The 9,732-nt window shown below is 29.7% G+C and overlaps 1 long non-coding RNA gene across 1 annotated transcript; it reads right to left on the reverse strand.

Moving 5' to 3' along the window:
- Positions 1 to 340: 340 nt before the first annotated feature.
- Positions 341 to 7,051, reverse strand: LOC103860930. Its single transcript, XR_004456461.1, has 2 exons — positions 3,301 to 7,051; positions 341 to 3,194 (listed from the first exon to the last, which is right to left on the reverse strand). It is a non-coding gene; the product is annotated as an uncharacterized LOC103860930 (long non-coding RNA).
- Between the last annotated feature and the right edge of the window lie 2,681 nt (positions 7,052 to 9,732).

Consider the following 9,732-nt stretch of genomic DNA (forward strand, 5'->3'; position numbering starts at 1 on the left):
AAATTTTAGAATTTTGTAATATTACATGAATTAGAAGTCTTTAAAATCTAAAATCTATTTTATTAACATAATATATTTTAATTCATTTATTATTTTGACGTTACAAAATATTGCTTTAATTTTATTTGTATATTAATTTTTTATAATTTAGTTTCTTTTTAAGTAATTTTAAAATTATCAAGAATATAATATATTTAAAATTATTTATTTAAATATATCCAAATATGATGTCTCATTTTTATGTGTGTTTACGTTGAGCATATTTAATTTGTAGTTTGTATATTTAATAACACATTGTTGCATGTCGTTCTATGGTTTTAATAAATGTGTTGTCATTTCATTTCTATTACTATTAACATGATTTTTTAGTGATCAGTGATAATGCATTTTTAACGTTATGTATTATATTTTATCGTATATTTTTGAACTCTTCATGCTGGCACTTTTTTAGAATCATTTTAATTAGATAATAGGTTTAAAGATGTAAATAAAACTGTGTATGTTGTAAATTTAGACTTTTAGTGTAATTGAGCAATATCAGTATATAAATTTAATCAATTACACAATAATTTACATAATTTAATTAGCCACACAATATCCAATAAGTATAAAGTTACATTGATATATAAAAAATAATTTATATAGTGAAACAAAAAATACTTTTTAACCATTATATTATAAAGCAAAGAGAATATTCAAATTATATTGAAACATTAAAATGTACGAATCAGAAAATCTGAAATCTCAACGTCGATCATTTACGTCGGTCATGCCTTAGACCATCTCCAATGTATTCCTCTATTTTTTCTCTAAAATAGAGAAATTTCATAATAGAGATGAATTTGTCTCCGATGTATTTTTCTATTTTCTCTCCTGAAAAATAATATTCTTGATATATTATTTTCTAAGTTTACAAATAATACTTTTTATTTGTGAAATTTGAAAACTAACCCAATTTATTTTAGTATTTTATAAAATTATGATATTATTTACACTAAATATTTCTTTACAAACTATTATGTAAATAAATAATATAATTATATAAATAATATATTTCACTAAAAAATATTTTTGGTTATAATTGTTTAAGTAAAAAGTTAAAGGATCATTTTGTAAAAACAAATAGAGGAGGTGACATGGCAAAAATATAGTTTCTCATTGGACGATTATTTTTGCCTACGTGGACACTCTATCTAAGGTTTATATCCTCCTTTTATTACTTGTTTGATGGTTGAGCTTTTGATTTTAGTTTTTTTTTTAAAAGTCCACATTTACAATAACCTTAGATTTTGTGTTCACAATACTTGTAAAACATATACTTATATTACCCTTTAAACTAATTTAAAGTAACTTTAAAAATGTTTAATTTAATCGCAATAATATGTAACATTAATTTTCAATATTTATAAAAAAGTTTCACTATTTATTTTATTATTAATTTTGTAATTTATATACGTTACCGATTAATTTTCTAAAATGATACTGATTAATTTTTAGAAAATAATTTTTAACACTGACCTCATTAAATATAATTTATTTATTATATATTAACATCTAAAAAATTTATTTTTATTTATTAATATCTGACTATACTTAAAACTAATAACTTATATATATATATATATACTGTTAGACGTATATTAAGCTAGTAATTTATGTATAGCAATAATGGTTAATGATTATATGACTATTTGATGGTAGTGATGGTGGTTGGAGATTAATAGCATCGAATAATTAGATACGTGTTGTATTTATTTGTATGTTTTTATTGTGTATATGTTTTTGTTGTGTATAAGACTACATTAGAGATATACTTTCTTTTGTAATCAATTTTTGTTTGTTTGTTATTACTTTTTTTATTTTCTCAATCAATTTGGTCATCCTTTTGAGTGATATTGAGATGTCAGGCGTCAAGAACTATCCGGCTTCTTTGTGAAAAAAAGAACTATCCGGCTTGGGTATTGATGTTTTTTTTTCATGTTTTTAGTTTTCTCTTGTTCTTGTTCTTTCAATAATTGTTGAATTATATTACTCGTGTAGGTATCTCATCCTCCTGAGCCTCATCTTCATCCCGCGTAAGTCCTAAACTGAACATTCAACAAAACACCAAGAGCTTGCATCATCCTCTGAACTTTCATCCAAGGATGAAGAAGTTGCTGCTTAACATTTTGTTTTTCTTGTTCAGAACTAACCCTACGTACTGAAGAATTTTTGTGAGTTTGTTTTGGGCTTTGCAGTTATGTAAGCAATTCAAGTCTCTGTCTTATAAAGACACATTTGATATAAGAAAATGTTACATCAGATTATCCTGAAACAATGGGTGGAACTTGATTTTGGTTTGAGAGCTACAAAAAGTAAAAAATCTGGGTTTAGCTTTATATGCTTTTGGATTTGATCATGATCATCGGGTGTGCATGTTGTGCTGCTGGTGAATTCTCCTGAAATCATACAGAATCTGTTAAAAGAGTTTGGATTTTGGTGAGATATCATTAACATCAAGACGGATTGCTGCAACAAATAACCAAACATTGATTTGTAAATGGAGAAGACATCTAGAGATCAAAGTTTGTCTCATTACCTGTCTCATTACAGATCTGTGAGAATGTTCTTGATTCCCTGGTCTTGCATTCCCCTAGGCCTAGTCTGGAAGAAAAGAAAAAAAAAAAATCTTAGCTCACTGGTTCGCTCTAAACCGAAATGAAGACGTAACAGTGAAGCCTTTATACACAACAGTTAAGTACATATAAGATGATTAGAATTGGACTTACTGTTGGTTCTTTTGGATTTCTTTGTATAGCTTCAGTGTGATGTCTCACAGCATCATGATACTCCTGCTCCTTGAATAACTTATTACCTGTATTACAAACACAAAATGATGTTAGTATAACTCGCTTTACCAAGATAGAACTGCAAAACCAGATTACCTTTTTGACGCTTTGCCTCACCAATAGTGGGATCAAAATACTATTGATGCAGCAAATCTTCTTGGATCTATCAGCCGCATTCAGCCTCTTCAACGTATCTGGGTTTTGGTGCTCCGCAAGAGATTTCTGGTAAGTCTCATAGTGAATTACTAAGTCAAACACGATCACGTTTAGATTCAACCACGAAAAAATCAAACATGATCACATTCTTGCTTTCCAGAATCTGAGCAGCCGAACCTCCACCGTGTAAGAAGAACAACTTCCAGCCTCCTAATCAGAGAGCAAGACAGATGAGGCAGCCATTATACAGAATATAATATTTCTCTCAATTTTAGGATCTGTGAGGATGATGCTCAAAGATGAAGCCAAGCCATACGTTTTTATAGGTGAGAGTCACCGCCTTGAAGCTAGATAAGAGTCTTTGAAAGCGAGATCTTGGTTGTAGTGGCCAGGAAGAGCTAAGTTTTGGTTAATTATGTTGAATCAATGAGACTTGTAACCGTTGGGAGGTGAAGAATCGAAACGGGAACGACATGAACAAACTCTGACGCGAAGATTAGTGACGATGAACACTTTTTTTTTTTGGGTCAAAGTGACGATGAACCTTAGAAAGGCGAATCAGGAAGAAGAGGTAGGCGAGATGGGCTTTCTTTTGGTTTGCACTGCGGCCCAGAAAGAAGAGTCCATAACCAACAGAAAACAAAAAAATCGTGCAAGCCCATATATGTGTGACGTGGCGGAAAGCAGCGTTTCTATTGGATGATTATCTGATCCAACGTGGAGGGTCTAAACGATGAGTATATTGGCCTTTTAGTATTGTATAGATTATGTCATTATTTCTTAATTGCATAAATACTGTGGGCCCATCATTCCTAGCACACAGGATGGAGGGTCCAAATACACTTTTCTTAGGCTACTTATTTACGTGCCCTGCCATCACCTCATTGGACCGTTGTTTGGTTTCGTATTTACTTGATTTATAAAACACCTCTGTGTACGATTAATCGTCGATATTCTGCACAAGATATATTTTTAAAAATGAACAGAAAAATGAAAAACAATCTGCACTAGCTTATCAATGGTGATTGATGAGATTATAACACTTCCATATCACCATTATAAAACTGATATGTATATAAGTCATTTGATTGAATTAGTCGAATAAAATATTGTAGCAGTTGAACGGCTAAAATATTGGGAAAATGAACATGTATAAGCAATAAACTATTAATGACTAATTTATTCCTTATGTATTCAAACTTCCAAACAAAACAACTCGTAGGTGGTTTTACCAAATTCCGGTTTTGCTTTCAATGGCAAAGCCTTGTTTGCAGGTTTTCCTGTGGGTTTCGAATTATTGATACTAAAGTTGATTAGCAAGTATATAGATTTAACAAATACTCATAAAGAAGAAATTTCTTTTTCTGTAAAGCTTTCGCACACAAAGGATATTAGAGTTTAGTCCAAAAAAAAGGAATAGTAGAGTTAGTTTCAAGAAATTTTAAGATCACATTTTTTGGTGAGATAAAACCTAAGTTGATTTTTTAATAGATGCGTATTTATTCTTCTCGAGATTCACACGAGACACACGTGTTTCCCAATACTTGGCATATCCTGACACGTACGCGCCTTTAAAGAGCAGTGCTTGACTTACATAACCAGGTCAATCTACCACTGTCTAATTCACATTTGTGTATCGGTAACAGCATTGTTTTTCCATCGTCCGATTTAAAACTGATTCTCATGGGGCCCATTTTAACGAATCTGCTCAGTCAGGGCTCCCCCTAATTTTAGTCCATTTTCTTTATTTCTTGTGCACTATTCGTTGCTAAAAGAAAAGTGTACCATCTAGTCTTGTGCACAAGCCGGCCGTGAGGTCCAATAATACTACTCCTGCTTTGATTGAAAATTACTTATGAACGAAGTCTTATCAACAGTATATCAACTCGCGAGTAATAGTATAAGCACATAACATAATGAATATATAGGCTATATATTTACGAAATATATGCTTAGTTATGGCGGAGTAATATCTATAATGAAAAAGGTAGTAATCAATTTTGATACAATACAGATTCTCAAACCTTAATATAGTTATATAGGCTCGTCGAAATGAGTTAAAACATCATATATAGATTGAGCAATTTCAAAAGACACTCTATAACTTCAAATATAAAGTTTTTTACTTTATAAAAAGAAAATTTGAAGTTTTGAGAAGTAAAACTCTATATTTTTCACTATTCAAGACTTAAAATTTGAACTTTCATATTTTTATTTGCATTTTAGTTCCTACAATTACACATCACATTTATGATTCATAAATATTTTAAGTTTTGTTTATAAAATTTAAGTTTACACATAAAATTAAATAAAACTTTAAAATAAGATTGAAAATATTTAAAACTAGATTTAGATAACAAAAAGTATACAAAAGAAACTTAACAAATAAAACTTGTAAAAAATTACATGAAGATATAACTATTACACAAATTTAAATATTACACCAACACTAATAGTCAGGTAAGTTTGATCTGGAACTTTCAAAATTTTCAAATATTGTCTAATTTTCTTTTTGTGTAACTGAAAATGGTTGTTGTTGGTGATGATGTCTTTTCGTACAATTCTCTCTTGTTCATATTGAATATATTCACGAGTATTAATATCAACGATAAAAGTTAGTATTTTAGTAATATTTTATGTTTCTCTTTTAATTTTTTGTTCTAAACTAATGTATTTACAAGTATTAATATCACCCGATTTCAGCAATTTTTATCTTTAATCTACAAGTTAAAATGAGGAGAGCCATTTTTACTTCAAAATGCACTAGTATATCACATATGCATTACGAAATCACTTTATAGAATAGTATGGTATTTTGCTTGATGTTTAATATTAATTAAGTTATTTTGTTTAAAATTTTATATTTTAATATAATATTTTATTGATTAATATTGATGTAATATGTTTATATAAGTGCTAGTTATTTACAAATTTTTTGTGAATTCAAATTAGTTATGACAAATATAAGGACCATATTATAAAATACAAATAGTATTTGTATTTTTATAATATGGTCCTTATATTTGTCATAACTAATTTGAATTCACAAAAAATTTTGTAATCTGGATATATACTCTAGGAAAACTCTTAAATTGGCTGAGACGGAATCAACACTATGGGCGGATGCACATGTGCTAAGAGATCAGAAGAGGGAGACAGAGACTCAAGTTATGACTCTTCCGTCAATTCCCGGTAGATGGTGCTTCACAGATGGATTATGGAAAGAGGAGGATATGTTCTCTGGCCAGGGTTGGTCAGTACTCTAGCTGGAATTGAAGGTCTGATGGGAGCAAGGAATGTAAGAGCTTCTCTCTCGCCTTTGCATGCAGAGTTTGATGCCTCACTATGGGCAATGGAATGTATGAGGAATTTAAGACAATTTCAGGTTACGTTTGCAACGGATTGTTCTCAATTGGTGCATATGGTTTCGGAACCAGAAGAATTGCCAGCTTTTACAAGTTATTTGGAAGATATCAAGAACCTGAAAGAGAGTTTTACATGATCAGAGATTATACATGTACCAAAAACGCAAAATACAAAGGCGGATAATTCAGCACGCAGTGTCAGAAAACAGTCGTCTTTCGTCGTCCACATGGATCAATATCTCCCGGTGTGGTTTACATAGTCCTTATGAGTTTGGAAAGTTGTCGACAAAAAAAGAATTATAAAATACAAATAGTTTTGAAGTTGAGTTTGAAGTTTTGCTTTTGGAAAAAAATACCTTTAGACTTCAAATATAGAGTTTCAGAAACTTCAAAATAAAATTCCTTTTGAAAGATGCTCTTGATAATAACTTGTAATCAAATGATACTTTCGGTTACTCTGGGTAGTCAATATTGTATCATCCTAATCTTCTCTATTAAAAGAGAAGTACTATTTTTATCTACTACAAAATAGTCATACTAGAAGTCTAGGTCCATATATTCAAATAATTTTTTTATTATTTACATTAGTTTATTTAATGTATAACATTTCTAAATAATTATAAGGATATTAATAACAAACCTATTTTAACTATAAATTTAAATTTTAGTTTTAGGAATAACAAAATCTTTTGAGAAAAAATCTAACAAAATCTTTTTAAAAATTTAAATATTATTTTAATTAATGCACTTATTAATTTCACAATTAGTAGTATAATATTATTATAAATTAATTTTAATTAAATTTTTATTATAAACAAAATAATGAAATTATATGCTAATTTTATAAATTTTATAAGTATATTCTACATTATATTAAAATAGAAGTAATTAATGAATTACATATTAAAATTATGTTTTTTGTGCAAACATAATAAAATTATGTTGAATTGGTAAACCAATATATTTTGAAAAATACTTTCATTAAGATAAATAAATAAAATATCATTCACTGTTTAAAGTGATTAAAATATCATTCAGTTTTTAAAAAGATTAATATTCATAAATTAAGTAATAATTTTTACAAAAAATAAAATTGTTAACATATGTTAAATTTTAATATTTAGAACTATATATCATATATTAAGTTATTTTTAAAATGACAGCATTATCATAAGTTATTATATACAAAATAATATAAAATTTTATATCTATAAATGAAATGTTGTCCGCACGGATGTGCGGGTTAGAATCTAGTTGGGTTTTATTTCGATACTCTGCGCAATATTTGATATTTTAGAAAGGAAAAGACGATGTATCACAACTCCAATCAAGTATATTCACATGTATCCGTACGATAGGTTGTAGTCATATATTTAAACGATAATTATAGTCATGTAGTGTATTAATCGTCGAGTTTGTCACATGGGATGAGTTCAGAAAGGGAACAACATTTCTGGCGCACCAGGCCACTAATGAGTAAATTTTGATATAAACAAAAGTAAGATAATAGTCCTCCATATACTTAGCAACTTGATCAATATACACTAATTAATTAAATAATCCAAAGAACAGGCTTGCTCTAGAAGCGTGATGGAGTTCTCGGATCATTAGGTTAATTGTTTACAATAAGAGATCTACAAATTGCCACGAGACAACAATCTGTCTCCTATGTCGAAACACATTGGCTATCGTATTAGATTCTCTCCCATTTACTTTCATAGAATAAATTGATTTGATTATATTGTAGAATCCACTAGTTACTCATTACATTATATATAATTTTGGTTAATCCCACACCTAACATCATTTTCTTAATTGTTTAAGTACTACTTTTGATTATGTATCAGTAGGAGCCAGAAGAGCAGCCTAAGATATTTATATTGTCGTTTATGAATCATAGTCTTATAAATTAGCTTATAATAATTGATGATCTACATTTTTATCGTCATGAATGATGCGCATGCAGCACCTTAAGCTATACACGCAGACTAGAGTATAAATACATCATTTTGGGCTTGGGCTTGAATACATACGGCAAATTATTAATTCTATGAAATCTGATCCTAGTTAGGTTGGCCATTTTGTATAATATTCTACTATTCAGTTTGCGCCGATGAACTTATTGTTACACAAAAGTTGGATTTGCAAGGTCATATCATACTAGCGCACATTCTTACCTTACATTATGCATCCTACATAGTGTGTACCGGTCAAAGGATCATGTTAGCTTAGTGACCAAAATTCAATTTTTATTTTTATAAATATGTGGCTTCTTCGTTTCTTTAAAGCTGCGTCTGACGCAGAGACCAAAAATTAACAAACAAGAAAAAGAAATTTAAGTGCAGTTTCGTTATATGCCGAAGACTGCCGCAACTCATCTTTTCCGTGCTTTCATCGTCGCTGTAATTATCAGCGTCTACAACTCCGCGCAAACGTTGTCAATTATTAATACCCTTCAACTCACTGTTTTAACCTGCTGCTGACGTGTCAAATTTTAATTTTTTTATATTTTTGTGACGCATGCCGCTGAAGCTGCGTTCAGGAAAAAAACAGGGCTATGGACTATTGTGAAACTGAAGAAGCAGAAAGGGATCACGACTGTGATTGTCTCTCACAGTATCAAGCAGAACCAGCGAGTTGCGGATATCGACTGTCTTGTTGTTGATGGAGAGATCGTTGAAGTTCTCAAACCTGATGAGCATATTTCTCATTTGTGCATATCACCATTGTACAAGAGTCATGTTAATCTCCTATAGATATTTTTATGATTAACAATGCGCTTTTTGTATGTTTGAACAATGTAAACGTTTTCATTGATAATAAGACATGACTTTTCACATGCATCATATATACCTACTCTTGGATTGCAGACTGGACTTTCTCAATTTGACATAAGAATCATGACATAGCTTAATAGTAAAAAATGATATGATTGATCAAATATGCGTTATCTTTACGGATCAAAGTGAAAGTGTTCATAAAACTGAGCTTATTTATATATGTACAAAAAAAAGTAGATGAATAATTAAGTACATGGATCCAAATTCTGCATCATATCGTTTATTGAGGGACAAAGGAGTCACATGAATAGTTGGATCGCATTATTGTCACGTGGAATGACAAGTCCGTTGATGCAAATCATAAGGAAAGTTTACTCCTTTAATTTCAAAGAAGTTTACATGACACTAAAAATACATAACACACAAGCAAACATAAACAAACAAGTGTAACTTAACGATGGATCATTTACAAAAAAAAATAACTTAAAGACGGATGAGTATAGTCTCTAGTTTTTATTTCGTCTTCCTATATATCTATGGACTATGGTTTCTAATGCTCCTAGAATTCGGTCATTTTGTATCTTGTCAACTTCTTGTTCTAGA

The sequence above is a fragment of the Brassica rapa genome, chromosome A03 (genome assembly GCF_000309985.2).
Source record: "Brassica rapa cultivar Chiifu-401-42 chromosome A03, CAAS_Brap_v3.01, whole genome shotgun sequence".
NCBI classification, from domain to species: domain Eukaryota; kingdom Viridiplantae; phylum Streptophyta; class Magnoliopsida; order Brassicales; family Brassicaceae; genus Brassica; species Brassica rapa.